Below are 13,881 nucleotides of genomic sequence, written 5' to 3' on the forward strand. Positions count from 1 at the left end.
AGCATAAAATACAGCCCTATGTTTTTTTTAAAAATTGCCTAATTAGTAGTATAGCACTTTGGGAGGTCTCCAGCCAACCGGTCTTCACCAGAATGTGCAGGATGTCAGCAATCCAGAGGAAAAAGGTTGCAGTCTCAAGTCTATTTCTTGATTCACAGTTGCACGGTGGTTATCACTGCTGCCTCACAAAGCCAGGGACTCGGGTTCAATTCTGGCCATGGGTGAATGTCTGTGTGGAGTTTACACTTTCTCCCCACGTGTGCGTGGGTTTCCTCCGGGTGCTCCGGTTTCCTCCCAGAGGCCAAAGATGTGCAGGTTAGGTGGGGTTATGGTATAGAGATAGGGTAGGGGAGCGGGCCTAGATAGGGTGCTCTTTCAGAGGGTTGGTGCAGAGTCGATGGGTTGAATGGCCTCCTTCTGCACTGCAGGAATTCTATGGTTCTATCTGCCCTTCTATTTATCTCGGATTTTAAGGGGGCCTATTGAACACTCCCAACAATGTGATTGGTCCTTTTTGTTTTTTATGTTCCACCCATATAGCTTCAGTTGAAGAGCCTTCTAAGATATTGTCCTTCCTTACTGCTGTAATTGATTACCTGATCAAAATTGCGAAATCCCCTTCCTCTTTTATCTCCTTACCTATCTAGTCTGAAGATCCTATAACCTGGAATATTGAGCTGCCAATCCTGAATCTATCAACCATGTCTCAGTGACAGCAATGACAAAGAACAAAGAAAAGTACAGCACAGAAACAGGCCCTTCGGCCCTCCAAGCCTGCGCCGATCATGGTGCCCGTCTAAACTAAAATCTTCGAACACTTCCAGGGTCCGTATCCCTCTATTCTCATCCTATTAAGGTATTTGTCAAGGTGCCCCTTAAATGTCACTATCGTCCCTGCTTCCACCACCTCCTCCGGCAGTGAGTTCCAGGCACCCACTACACTCTGTGTAAAAAAAAACTTGCCTCTCACATCTCCTCTAAACCTTGCTCCTTAAACCTATGCCCCCTAGTAATTGACCCCTGTACCCTGGGAAAAAGCCTCTGACTATCCACTCGGTCTATGCCCCTCATAATTTTGTAGACCTCTATCAAGTCGCCCCTCAACCTCCATCGTTCCAGTGAGAACAAACCAAGTTTATTCAACCTATCCTCATAGCTAATGCCCTCCATACCAGGCAACATCCTGGTAAATCTCTTCTGTACCCTCTCTAAAGCCTCCACATCCTTCTGGTAGTGTGGCGACCAGAATTGAACACTATACTCCAAGTGTGGCCTAACTAAGGTTCAATACAGCTGCAACATGACTCGCCAATTTTTATACTCAATGCCCCGGCCAATGAAGGCAAGCATGCCGTATACCTTCTTGATTACCTTCTCCACCTGTGTTGCCCCTTTCAGTGAACTGTGGACCTGTACACCTAGATCTCTCTGATTGTTAATACTCGAGGGTTCTACCATTCACTGTATATTCCCTACCTGCATTAGACCTTCCAAAATGCATTACCTCACATTTGTTTGGATTAAACTCCATCTGCCATCTCTTCGCCCAAGTCTCCAAACAATCTAAATCCTGCTGTATCCTCTGACAGTCCTCATCGCTCTCCGCAATTCCATCAACCTTACAAATCAGACCAGTTACAGTTTCCTCCAAATCATTTATATATACTATGAACAGCAAAGGTCCCAGCACTGATCCCTGCGGATCACCACTAGTCACAGCCGTCCAATCAGAAAAGCACCCTTCCATTGCTACTCTCTGCCTTCTATGACCTAGCTAGTTCTGCATCCATCTTGCCAGCTCACCCCTGATCCTCTGTGACTTCACCTTTTGTACCAGTCTGCCACGAGGGACCTTGTCAAAGGCCTTACTGAAGTCCATACAGACAACATCCACTGCCCGACCTGCAATCATCTTTGTGACCTCCTCGAAATACCCCATCTAGTTTGTGAGACACGACCTCCCCTTCACAAAACGATCCCCTTGTTTGTGAGATTGTCATGCAACTTTTCAGGGTGCAGCTTCCATCCCCATGGTATTCCCTCTGGCTTCCATTGTTCAGCACTCTCATCGTCCTCCTTGCTCCATTGTAAGCCCTCACCTCCACCCCTCCCCATACACATTGCACAGCCCTCCTTTCACATTGACAAATGTTTTTATCAGAGTATATGGGGGGAAAAAAAAGAGAAAACAGCCATGGCTTTCAAAAATGACTCCCAATAACAAACACTTTCAGGGACTGCATTAAGCAAAAATAAATCGATGGCTGCATCATGGAAATATTTAGTGAAGTATAAAAACAGTGCAAAGTAATTTGCCCAGGAATGGGGTTAAGCCACCGCATGGTTCTTATTCCAATTTCTTTCTATTGCAAAATGTGGCATTGCAACCCCCACAGTTTGTGATAATACATCGACTGAGAGCCAATTAATTTTATTTGACAATTGAAGAACCTTGACAATAAACCACCAATGTAGCCTTATTGTAAAGGTGGAAAACGTTATTTTGCTGCGGTTTATCTGTAATTCTTGCTTGGCTAAAGTACATGGCTGCTCATTTCAAAAACATGAACAAAAGTCCAGTGTTGCTTTTCTTTAGGAAGTTGCTGTTCAGCAAATGTAGATTAAGTTTTCCTTTCTCTATTACCAATTAAATTGCTGCGCATGGGCTGAACGCAGATCAAAACGCACAGTGACAAGTCAATCTCCAAGCAAAAGCTAGCTTTTCATGAGCAGTCTAATAGTGCTCAGGTTAAGATACTTCATTTTACATCACTGCGGCTACTGCGCTAACCCAGAGAAATGTCAGACACTAACCCGGAGATATAAAATTGCAATCTTGCGGTACATTTTAGATTATCAGAGAGTTCCTGGGGCGCAAACAATCCCACATTATTTGTGACAGCACCACTGGAGCTCCTCAAATACAATGTCTTCTTAATCCTGTGATTGTTGTAATTGTTTTAAGAACAATTCTTGATATTCACTTATGCTTAAGTTTACCTGAAGATAAAATGAATGCATTTAAGCCCATGAATCAGCTCCTTTATTCTGAAGCACTGAATTAGGAGTTAAGTCTGCCATCTCCCTACTCACCCTCTTAATTCAACAGCTGTGTGTGATGACAGGTGGGAGTTTTACTCTTTTATCTTGAAGAGAAAGAGATAATTTGGATTTTGGATGACAAATAATTCCTATCCGCACACTACTTCATCGTAGGTTATCAGATAGCATCAGGAGCAAGAACACAGACTGATTACAAAGAAACCTGACTGAGAATAAAGTTCAGGCGGATGAGCATCAGATATAAAGCCTGATGCATTTCTGCACCATGTCACTCAACAATCTGAGCAATTCATTCACTTACACAAGACAATGGGAGTGAAGTTTTATTAAAAGCCATGACACAAAGAAGGCACTTCACTGTGAGAACCTTAGAAGGAAGTAGTTGGCCTGATCCGGAAGACATGGCACGGGACAGCTGAACTTGCTCGTGCAGTGATCAGGGTGATCATGAGAATCATTTTAATTCGCTCCATCTTGCTCCCCTGGCTAGAGAAAGGTGCGCGAAGGTGGAACAGTTGTGGCTGAGAAGCTGTGAAAACATTTGGAAAGCTGCCATATGTCACCCCACCCTCCACACTCTCCCAACCTGAAAACCCAAAATGATTCTGCCCACGTGTTCCTGTGTCCTTTTTCATCTATTTACATAAGGCTGGTTCCTTATCATCTATCTGCAGGCACTGAGTAATGAGAATACCACTTGGAAATGTCAGCCAAGACAGATATTGCAAATTGACATTTGAAAAACAAATTTAAAATTACACAGACCGAGAGCTCAAGCACTAAATCAGCAAAAAAAAAAAAATATATATATTTTCTGAAGTTCAGAAAAACACATTACAGATTTAACAAAATGTCAGGACTGGTCAAATCACTGATGGTGTGCATCTCTGTGACACACTACGAATTAACTGTACATGAAATAGAAGTACTTTATATCATGCTGAGTTAGTAATCAGAAATAAAGTTTAAAGTCACATTTTTAATGGCTTGCACTTCTTGTCCAAGTTTCTCTCAACCCCGCCGAAGGACATCATTTCATGAGGCAGCAGACTTCTGAATCGCCTCTCAATGCACATTCTTCACGTGCAAGTCAAGATAATGTTTGTGGCACGTCAAATCATAGGGATAGGATGGGAGGAGGGTGACGGCCATTACAATTAAAGTTGGCTCTGACAGATATCCACACAGATACAGCTTTCAGCAGGGGTTGATAGAAGCTCTGGCTGATTCTTCACAGATGGTTTAGCACAGGGCTAAATCGCTGGCTTTTAGAGCAGACCAAGGCAGGCCAGCAGCGCGGGTTCAATTCCCGTACCAGCCTCCCCGAACAGGCGCCGGAATGTGGCGACTAGGGGCTTTTCACAGTAACTTCATTTGAAGCCTACTCGTGACAATAAGCGATTTTCATTTCATTTTTTTCATTTCACTCTCGGGTCTGGCTGAAGTCAATTAACACAGAAACATAGGAGGAGGATGCCATTTGGCCTTTCGAACCTGCTCTGCAATTCAATATCATGGCTCATCCTTTCTCAACACCATATTCCAGTGCTCTCTTCACATTCCTCAACACCTTTAGAGTCTAGAAACCTATTTCCTTCTGAAATATATTCAGTTACTTGGCCTCCCACAGACTTCTGTGGTGGAGAATTCCAGCAGTTCACTTTTGAGTGAAGAGGTTTGACTGTGTGAAGTCTGCACGTTCTCCCCGTGTCTGCGTGGGTTTCCTCCGGGCGGGCCGGTTTCCTCCCACAGCCCAAAGATGTGCAGATTAGGTGGAATGGCCATGCTAACTTGTCCCTTAGTGTCCAAAGGTTAGGTGGTGTTCCGGGGATGGAGTGAGGGAGTGGGCCTAGGTAAGGTGCACTTTCAGAGGGTCGGTGCAGACTCAATGTGCCCGGTGGCCTCAATCTGCACTGTACGGATTCTATAAAAAGTGTAATGTTTCTCCCCATCGCAGCCCGACCCAGTACCCCAAGGCTGTGACCCCTGATTCAAGATCCCCCAGCTGGAGGAAACAACATCCCTGCATAGAGTCCATCCAGCCCTGTCAGAATTTATACATTTCAAATATCTCCCCTCTCATTCTTCTAAACTCCAGTGATTACAGGCCCCGTTGACCCACTCTCTCCTCATACGAATATTCTGCCATCCCAGGAATTAGTCTGGTGCACCTTTACGGCATTCCCTCTTTCTTAGATAAGGGGACCAAAACTGCAAAACAATACTGTGTATGATCTCACCAAGGCCTTGCACAGCGGCATAAAACATCCGTGATCCTATATTCAAGTTCTCTTGCAATGACGGTCAATGTACCATTTACCTTCCTAACAGCTTGCTGTACCTGCATCCTTACTTTCAGTGGTGGTGTGCCAGGACACCCAGGTCCCTTTGTAAGTCAACATACATTCCCTAATCTGATCACGATTTAAATAATACCCTGCCATTCCGTTTCCCCATATGAAGTGGGTAACTGCACATTTATCCATTTATACTGCATTTGCCATGTATTTACCCACTCACTCAGCTTGAATCATCTTGAAGACTCTTGACATCCTCCTCACCAATCTTGCAAATATTACTTTGGATTCTCTCATCCAAATCAGTGGTGTATATCGTGAATAGCTGGGGCCCAAACACCGGGGTATCCCTGCTGGACCCCACCGGCCCTTGGAAAGAGCACCCTACTTAAGGTTAAGGCAACACCTTCACCCTATCCCCTTTGCCAACCTAACCATTTGGACACTAAGAGGCAATTGATCTGGGCCAATCCACCTAACCTGCACATCTTTGGACTGTGGGAGGAAACCGGAGCACCCGGAGGAAACCCACGCAGACACGTGGAGCAAGTGTAACTCCACAGTCACCCGAGGCTGGAATTGAACATGGGTCCCTGGAACTGTGAGGCAGCAGTGCTAACCACTGTGCTACCATGCCGGTGGTGGACCATCCACACGTTGGACACCCACTGGTTCACCCTTATCTATTTTACTAGTTAAGATCTCAGTAAACTTCAATAGGTTTGTTAAATATGATTTCCCTTTAATAAATCCATGTTGACTTTGTCTGATCCCGTTGATATATTTTAAGTACCCTGTTATTGCATCCTTTATAATAGAGTCTAGGTTCCCTACAGTTGAGGTTATGCTAACCGGTCTGTAATTTCCTGTTTTCACCCTCCATCCTTTCTTTAAAATAGCAGGGTTACATTTGCTACCCTCCAATCTCTAATCCAGAATAAATAGAACTTTGGAAGATGACAACCAAAGTATCCACTATTTCCACGGCCACTTCCTTTCGTGCCATCGCTGTCGATTATGAAGCCTGTTGTTTTATTGGCTTTCAGGTCCATTAATTTCTCCAGCGCTATTCTTCTAGTAATGCGAATTATCTTCAATTACTCCTTCTCCTTGGTTTCTAGCATTTTTGGGAAGTTATTTGTGTCTTCCACCATAAATAGTTATTTAACTGTTCTGCCATTTATCCTTGTCCTTTATTATAAATTCTTCTGTTTCATTCAGACTATAAGAGAAATTGTCTCCACTAATTTTTTGCTTTTCATATACTTATGGAAGCCTTTGCTGTCTATCTTACTTGCAAGTTTACTTTCATACTTTATTTTTCCCCATTTAATCAGTCTCTTAATCCTCCTCTGCTGAATTCTGACCTGCTCCCAATCCTCAGGCTTGCTACGTTTTCTAGCAACTTTATACGATTTCTCTTTGGATCTAATACTATCTGTAATTTCTTTTGTAAGTCCTGGCTGGGTCACTTTTCTCAGTTTTGTGCCAATGCAGGCCAATGATAGCTTTTCGAACTTTACAACTTCACAGTGGACACTAATATTTACCAAAAGCAGAGTCTTTGGGGTACGTTTAAAATCGCAATTACTTCTTTTTGGAAGTGCGGTCTTCGCTAATCTTTTGCTTTTCAAATAATTATAGAAGCTTTTACTGTCTTCTATTCTCCCCCATTTAATCAATCTCTTAATGTGCCTAGAAATATCGATTTAAAAAAGACTGGCATTCCTTTTTTTTGCCTTGGCGAAGATGCAGAACAAAAACACCAAATAGACATGAGGGAATTTAGTTCTGTGGAGAGACTGGAATTGTTCTCCTTCAGAGCAACTGCTCATCATGGCAGCGAGCGGTCAGTAACCAGAGGACACAAAAAGCCAGGGGTGGGTGTGTAGAAGCCAGGTATTTCTAATACACCTAATATGGGTAAAAGATAGCTGTTTACGCGTAAATATTAAGCCCCAGTTTTAAATTAAGGATTGAAGAGACGCATATTCTGCAAATTCATTTTACATAGTTTTAAAGTAACACCAAAGTCTGATAAAACAAACACTTGTAACTACATTTCTTCAAGGACAAGGGCTGAATTCCATGGCAACGAGGTGACAAGAGTCCAGTAACTTAAAGGCTCTATTGTTCTCATTTCGGGCCATTAGTGATTACAGCGTGAACCACATTCCATAACTTAAGGCTGAAACATTTATTTTTAAAAAAAAAATGTAAAATAATTTTTAAGGTTTTCATAAAATATCAATAACAAAATGAAAAAAGAACCCAACAGGGTTAAGTACAAAACACAGGCTAGAAGAGCAACCCTCCATAGACCCCCTCCCCCCTGTACATAAATAATAAATTAACATTAACACCCCGACTTAACACAACAGGTATATACACCCCCTCAGACACTTCAGTGTAAATAACAAAAACAAAAATAAAGTAAACCCCCCCCCCCACCGAGTTGCTGCTGCCATTGACCAATGTCTACCGTTCTGCCAGGAAGTCTAAGAACGGTTGCCACCACCCAAAGAACCCTTGTACCGACCCTCTCAAGGTGAATTTCACCCTTTCCAATTTAATGAACCCTGCCATATCGCTGATCCTGGATTCCACGCTTTGGGGCCTCGCAACTTTCTACTGAAGAATCATCCTTCGCCGGGCTACCAGGGACGCAAAGGCCAGAATACCGACCTCTTTCGCCTCCTGCACTCCCGGCTCCTCTGCCACCCCAAATATTGAGAACCCCCAGCCCGGTTTGACCCTGGATCCTACCACCCTTGACACCGTCCTCGCTACGCATTTCCAAAATTCCTCCAGCGCTCGGCATGCCCAGAACATATGGGTGTGATTTGCTGGGCTCCCTGAGCACCTAACACACCTGTCCTCACCCCCAAAAAACCGGCTCATCCTTGTCCCGGTCATGTGTGCCCTGTGCAGCACCTTAAACTGTATGAGGCTGAGCCTCGCCCATGTCCCTTCCTCAATTTCCACTCCCAACCCCTCCTCCCACTTACCCTTTACCTCCACCACCGAGGCCTCCTCCTCCTCCTGCATCACCTGGTAAGTTTACGAGATCTTCCCCACTCCCCCCCACCCCCCCGAGAATACCCTGTCCTGTACTCTGTGTGGCAGTAGCCGCGGGAATTCCACCACCTGCCGTATGGCAAATGCCCTTACCTGTAAGTACCTGAAGGTGTTCCCCGGAGGGAGCCCATACTTCTCCTCCAGCTCACCCAGGCTCGCGAACTTCCCGTCCACAAACAGGTCCCCCAACCTTCGTATCCCTGCCCTGTGCCACCCCGAAAACCCTCCACCTGTTCTCCCTGGGGCGAACCGGTGGTTCCCCCATATTGGGGTCCACGCCGAGGCCCCAACTTCCCCCCTATGCCGCCTCCACTGCCCCCAAGTTTTGTGGGCAGCTGCCACTACCGGGCTCATGGTATACCTCCTTGGAGGGAGCAGCAGCGGCGCCGTTGCTAGCGCCCCCAGACTCGTACCTACACAAGACGCCGTCTCCAGGCTCTTCCATGCAGCCCCCTCCATCACCCACTTGCGCACCATCGGCGCATTGGCGGCCCAGTAGTACCCACAGAGGTTGGGCAGCGCCAGTCCCCCTCTATCTCTACTCCGCTCCAGGAACACCCTTCTCACCCTCGGAGTCCCTTGCGCCCACACAAACCCCATTATACTCCTGTTAACCCGCCTAAAAAAAGCCTTCGGGATAAACACGGGGAGGCACTGGAACAGGACCAAAAACCTTGGGAGCACCGTCATTTTGATTGACTGCACCCTACCCGCCAAGGACAGCGGCAACGCGTCCCACCTCTTGGAACTCCTCCTCCATTTGCTCCACCAGCCTTGTAAAATTAAGCCTATGCAGGGCCCCCCAGCTCCTGGCCACCTGGACCCCCAAATACCTGAAGCTCCTCTCCGCCCTTTTTAGTGGGACCTCACCAATCTCCCTCTCCTGGTCCCCTGAGTGAACCATGAACAGCTCGCTCTTCCCCATGTTGAGCTTGTACCCCGAAAAGTCCCCGAATTCCCTAAGAATCCTCATTATCTCCGGCATTCCCCCCACCGGGTCCGCCACATACAGCAGCAGGTCGTCCGCAGAGAGTGACACCCTATGCTCCACCCCACCCTGCACCAACCCCCTCCAGTTCCTTGACTCCCTCAGTGCCATAGCCAGGGGTTCAATCGCCAGTGCGAAGAGCAGGGGGGACAGGGGACATCCCTGCCTCGTCCCTCGGTGCAACCGAAAGTATTCGGACCACCTCTTGTTTGTGGCCACACTCGCCATCGGGACCTCATACAACACACTAACCCACCTGACAAACCCCTCCCCAAACCCGAACCTCTTCAACACCTCCCACAGGTACCCCCACTCTACCCTATCGAAGGCTTTCTCAGCGTCCATCGCCACCATTATCTCTGCCTCCCCCTCCCTCGCCGGCATCATGATAACGTTCAAAAGCCTCCGCACATTCGCGTTCAACTGCCTCCCCTTCACAAACCCAGTCTGGTCTTCATGGATGATCTGCGGCACACAATCCTCAAGGCTAAGACCTTCGCCAGCACCTTGGCATCTACATTTAGCAAGGAAATCGGTCTGTAAGACCCACACTGCAGGGGATCCTTGTCCCGCTTCAGGATCAAGGAGATCAGTGCCCAGGACATCGTCGGGGGCAAAGCCCCCCCCCTCCCTTGCCTCATTGAAGGTCCTGACTAGCAACGGGCCCAACAGGTCCATATATTTCTTATAGAATTCGACCGGGAAACCATCCGGCCCCGGTGCCTTCCCCGCCTGCATGCTTGTTTGGTCAGCTCCTCCAGCCCAATCGGGGCCCCCAATCCCGCCACCAGTCCCTCTTCCACCTTTGGAAACCTCAATTGGTCCAGGAAGCGGCCCATCCCTCCCTCCTCCCGTGGGGGCTCGGATCAGTACAATTCCTCGTACAAGTCCCTGAAGACCCCATTGATGCCAACCCCACTCTGCACAACACTCCCTCCCCTGTCCGTAACCCCCCCCGATCTCCCTAGCTGCGTCCCGCTTCCGAAGCTGATGCGCCAGCATCCGGCTTGCCTTTTCCCCATACTCGTAAATCGCCCCCTGGGCCTTCCTCCACTGCACCTCCGCCTTCCTGGTGGTCACCAGGTGAAATTCTACCTGGAGGCTGCACCTCTTCCTCAACAATCCTTCCTCGGGCACCTCCGCATACCTCCTTGTCTACCCTCACCATCTCCCCCACCAGCCTCTCCCTCTTCCCCCGCTCCTTCTGGGCCCTAATGGAGATCAGCTCTCCCCTCACCACCGCCTTCAGCGCCTCCCATACCATCCCCAATCGGACCTCCCCGTTGTCGTTCGTCTCCAAGTACCTCTCTATACTTCCTCGGACCCGCTTGCACACCTCCTCATCCGCCAACAGCCCCACCTCCAAGCGCCACAGCGGGTGCTGGTCCCTCTCCTCCCCCATCTCCAAGTTCACCCAATGCTGGGCGTGGTCCGAAATGGCTATTGCCGAATACTCAGTATCCTCTACTCTCGCTATCAGCGCCCTACTCAAAATGAAAAAGTCGATTCGGGAATAAGCCTTATGGACATGTGAGAAGAATGAAAATTCCCTAGCCCCCGGCCTTGCAAATCTCCAAGGGTCCACCCCTCCCATCTGGTCCATAAACCCCCTCAGCACTCTAGCTGCCGTCGGCTTCCTACCCGTCCTAGACCTGGAGCGATCCAGTGCCGGATCCAGCACCGAGTTAAAGTCTCCCCCCATTATCAGGCCCCCACTTCCAAGTCTGGGATCCGACCCAACATACGCCGCATAAAACCCGCATCGTTCCAATTCGGGGCATACACATTGACCAGTACCACCCTCTCTCCCAGGCTGAAACATTTTAATGGACAGTTTATAAAACATCGAATCAAATATATATTTGATTCCAACTTTCTCAAAACATAACAATTCACATTTTGCAAATCATTGTCCAGCATTGCATGAAGAGATTACATGAAGTCTCCATTGTTACAATAGCCAAGCCAGCATAAAACCAGTTGTTTGCTGGTAAAGATAAAGCAGAATATCGCATTCCTTAACATACACAAGTATGCAGATCCGTAACAATTAGAAGTAATGTCACATATTGAAGATGGATGACTTGCTGTCAAATCAAATGTGTTTATGAGTCTGACCCAAACCAATTAGGATTATATTGGGGTGTGATTAGATGACTTAAGACAGATATGAAAAGGTATAACTAAAGAAGTTTCGGCCGGCCATTTTGAATTTTAGTTTGTGTTTAGTTGGGGATTAGTTTTGTTGTAGATTAGTTTTTTAGGTAGATTGGTAGGGTAGGTTTTTGTGGGTAGTTTGTTAGTTTTTGTTTTGTTGGTTTGAAGCTGAAGATTAGCTCTCTCTCTCTCTCTCTCTTTTTCATATTTCATTTTCAGACTTTGACTTTTAAAAGTTATTGTCGAGCTGTTTGCCTAAGCAAGGAGATAATGTCCGTGATTCTTTAAAAGCTTCAAATTGTCTACGAATTGCCTTTTAAATGACTTTCAAATTGTAATCAATAGAAGACAAATAAAACAATTCTTATTGGCACCCGAGAAGTTTTAACTTAAATTTCTGCTGAGTTCCAGTAATCGCAAAGTGCTGCTGGTAACCGAATGGTAGAAATCCTTCAGGGTGCAGCAATAAGTTTCAAACCTTTAGTGGACATATAACAAAAAAAGGACACAATTGCAGGGCTATAAGGAAAGAGCAGGGGAGGGGATCTAATCGGATAGCACTTAAAAAGCCAGCACAGGTACAATGGGCCAACCATCTCCCCTACAGCAGGATTGTATTTATATAGTGCCTTTCACAACTTCAGATGCATGAAAGCCAATGAAATACTTTTGAACTGTGGTCACTCTTGTGATGTAGCAAACATCTTGTGATCTTGGGGAGTCTAGCAGTCCACAACTAGACTTTGATGAACTTAAACAGTGCTGTCTGCTTTGTGAGGCAAGAGTTATAACCCTCAAACTGTAGGAAATTGCCCAAGTAATAGTTTCTTTTGTGAAAGGCAACCAAAATTCATTTCAATCTTTCCTGTATGCTGAATCCATTTTGTGAACACGAGAAAAAGCAATACGCCATCATGTACCTATGGCCAGTTATCAACTATTCGTTGACAGTAAGCTTTTGATGATTCCATCAGTTATCCATCCATCAATACGAACATTACACGGTTACCAAAATAAGCACATCTGATAAAAAATAAACAAAGTCACCCGAAACAGCACTCCATGACCTTTCAAGGCAGCAGCCTCATCTCATGGGATCAGGTAACAGTTCTAAATTGCCTGCTCTTTGTAACTTTGGAGTCCCTTAATAACAGCACAGCCTTGTAATCACTCCCAGGTATCCGTTATACTAAAACTCTCAAATATCTTTCACATCTTGCCTACCCTGCTGTGCCCTGCACACAATAGGAGTCCAGATTCCACGTGACCTCCTGGGGTTGAAAGGGCAAATCAGGGCAACATTTGGCCCAATTTCCAGGAAGTACAAACAAGATTAAATAGTTAATGTCAACACTGCTGTTCCCCGAGGTACAACATATTGTGAGGTGCTGGTCTTAGAAGTCCAGCAGAGGAGAAACACAACCCAGCTGTGGGAAACAGATTCAATCTGAACGACCCTTACTAAAAACTAAATAGTCTTTTTTGAAGTGAACTTTTCTTCATGTCTAAAAAATGTTGCATTTTAAAAATCTACATTATAAAGATTCCTCCAATGTGCAGCTGCTGGCTCCTGTAGAATAGTCTTCCCCAAACTTAGGCCAAATCAGTTAACTTCATCTACAAAAAAAGAATTTGCATTTGTTTGGCACCTTTCAAGGCTTTGAAACGACCCAAAGTGTTTCACAGCAAATTAAGTACTTTTAGAAGTGAAGTCATTGCTGTAACATATGGGAACATGGCAACCAATGTTCACACAGCAACTCCCACAAACCAGGATAAGATAACTGTCCAAATAATCTTTTTTTAGTGGTGTTGGTTAAAGGATAATTATTGGTCATGGTTTCATTAGGCCAGGTGACCACAGTTATCCAAGGGCAAGTATGACTTTGAAATGCCTCACGGCGCCGAGATAGAACATAGAACATAGAACATACAGTGCAGAAGGAGGCCATTCGGCCCATCGAGTCTGCACCGACCCACATTAATCCCTCACTTCCACCTTATCCCCGCAACCCAATAACCCCTCCCAACCCTTATGGACACTACGGGTAATTTAGCATGGCCAATCCACCTAACCTGCACGTCTTTGGACTGTGGGAGGAAACCGGAGCACCCGGAGGAAACCCACGCGGACACGGGGAGAACGTGCAAACTCCGCACAGACAGTGACCCAGCGGGGAATCGAACCTGGGACCCTGGCGCTGTGAAGCCACAGTGCTAATCACTTGTGCTACCGTGCTGCCCGTTAATCTCAGGTTTGATCCTGACTCTGGGTCACTGCCCGTGTGGAGTTTGCAC

At 46.3% G+C, this 13,881-nt stretch overlaps 1 protein-coding gene across 3 annotated transcripts in view; it reads right to left on the minus strand.

Annotated features, from left to right (window-relative positions):
• Positions 1-13,881, minus strand: part of LOC140427204 (protein diaphanous homolog 1-like) — a 464,569-nt gene that overhangs the window by 155,933 nt on the left and 294,755 nt on the right. The window lies entirely within an intron of this gene.

This window comes from Scyliorhinus torazame, chromosome 7, assembly GCF_047496885.1.
Source record: "Scyliorhinus torazame isolate Kashiwa2021f chromosome 7, sScyTor2.1, whole genome shotgun sequence".
In the NCBI taxonomy this organism is placed as follows: Eukaryota; Metazoa; Chordata; class Chondrichthyes; order Carcharhiniformes; family Scyliorhinidae; genus Scyliorhinus; species Scyliorhinus torazame.